Source organism: Mus caroli, chromosome 6 (genome assembly GCF_900094665.2).
Source record: "Mus caroli chromosome 6, CAROLI_EIJ_v1.1, whole genome shotgun sequence".
In the NCBI taxonomy this organism is placed as follows: Eukaryota; Metazoa; Chordata; class Mammalia; order Rodentia; family Muridae; genus Mus; species Mus caroli.
The window spans coordinates 33,162,558-33,164,713 of NC_034575.1; the positions used below are offsets into that span (position 1 = coordinate 33,162,558).

At 39.1% G+C, this 2,156-nt stretch overlaps 1 pseudogene; it reads right to left on the reverse strand.

The window, feature by feature from the left end:
* Positions 1-40: 40 nt before the first annotated feature.
* LOC110296564 overlaps positions 41-2,156 on the reverse strand; it is a 2,703-nt pseudogene continuing 587 nt past the window's right edge.

Consider the following 2,156-nt stretch of genomic DNA (forward strand, 5'->3'; position numbering starts at 1 on the left):
CTCGAAAAACCAAAAAAAAAAAAAAAAAAAAAAAAAAATTCTGAAGTTCTTCATTTTTCTTGCTTAAGCAGGATGCCCACTGATCAGAAAAAGGAAGTGTGCTTGTGTTCAGGGTCCCACACCTCTGTGTGATCTCTTGGGATACAGTCTCCAGGTTGCTGTTGAGTGAACTGCAGTGTCCTACAGACTCTTCAACCAACTGTGTGCCTTCTTGATTAAAGTGTCTGAGTTCTTGTAATAATCCATTAGATTCAGCAATTTTCTTACTGTGAACTGTTGTTTTGTTGATTATATCATTAGACTTCCATTTTGTATTTTCTTTAATACTGTTCAGTGGTTTCTGGATGTTTTCATACTTCTCTAAAGCACAGAATCTCTGCCCAACTACTGCTTAACTGGCAAAGTTCCTGTGAATNGGTTTCCTTTATTGTCTTCAGGTCTTCGGTTAGGTTTCCACAAAGCTTTTGTGATTCAACCAAGGAAGAAATGGTGTTTTCTCGAAGTTCATGTAAATTGTTCTACAATATGCTGAGAAAACTGTCCATTTCTCTTTTTTGATCTTCTACCTTTTCAGCCANTGTCGATGAAGCCCTGAAAATATGTTGTAGTTGCCTATTTATGTTCAAGATGGAAACCACACCAGGGGCTATGATGGTTTTCAGGGAAGTGAAAAGGTCGGTCACAAGTTCATCAATCAGAACACTTTTACTTTGTGCTGCTAACAATTGCTCTTCCAATATCATATCAGAANTCTGAGAAACACGAGCTGACACATTTTCTGGAATAGACATGAGAGATTCAAGTGCTGTNGTGGTAATGGTGTCTAATGCAGAGACACTAGAAGACATCAGGTTACCAAACAGTGTCTTATGAANGTCTAGCATGGCCTTTTGTTTTGCATTGCCATCCTTATCAATTCTTCCATATTATTAAACAGACTGTTGAGATTTTTGCCAAAGCTCTCCTGAGCTTCAGCATTGTACTCATCGATTGCTCTCTTGTGGTCCAGTTTAGAATGTAGACCAGATACATTCCTAGTGGTTTCTTTAACTGTGTTAAGCAACTTACTGAGCTCCTCGAGAACACTGATTTCTTTCAACCAACTCAACAATTTGTTCTTCCTGAACAGTTACTTTTCCATTCATGACTCTAAAACTTTCTTCAGAGATGTACACTCCATTTTAATCATGAGCTGCTGCAAGATCTTGCTTCAAATGCTCTATTTCTTCTATATACTCCTTAACAAGAGCTTTTTTGGTGAGTTTTTTATTAACTTCAGGCTTATTCATTATGTTCTTTGTGAACATATTTCAATGCACTCAGAGTTTCCTCAAGATTGAGAGATGCAGGGGAAATGGTTGCAATTGTAGATGTTCTTGTATGTCCCCCAAGAGAATTTTGCAGAATTCTAGTTAGTTTAGATTCTTGATAAGGAATATGAGGTGTTCTTTCCACAAGAACTGTTCCCAGAGTCAAGAGGGACTGGTTGGTATTTCCTGGGCCCTCTGTTCAACAACTCCAGAATGCCCAATATTTTCACTTCCTGCGAGATCAACCAAATTCAACTTTCCTATTTTAACAAGCTCTTCTCCATCAATTGTCGTTTCTTTCATGTGTATAACAGAAAAAAAACCTGAATGTGAACGACTAGAGTAAGCGTTCATCAAGGTTGCTGCAGTTTTCCTTTTTGCTGCTCCCTTCTCTAAGATTTGGTAGACTTTGATTTCCTCTAAGCCTTTGATTATCACTCCTCTCTTGTTCTGGGGATCATCAAACATCTGCAGCCTTTCAGAAACATCAGAAGATGGACTAAGAAGATCAAGAAGCTTCTCATTATAGATTTCCAATAGGGACACTTTAATTGAAAACTCAGTGTCATTATCAGCAAGTTTCTCAAAACTTTGATGAAGAGTGCATGGAATTATACCAACCAGAGGATCCTCCTCCCAGGTATATACTTCATTAGGTGACTGTTGCGGCCCGCCCGCGGTCCACAACACGAACGGTTCACTGAGAATGGCAGTTCAGGCTGAAAGAGAGGTAACTAGACGGGGCGGAAGAAACAATGGAGTCAAGACAACATTCGGATCAAGACTCCATTTAATATTTCCAGACACTCAGTTTATAAAGGAAGGGGGAGGGAACCCAATTTCCCG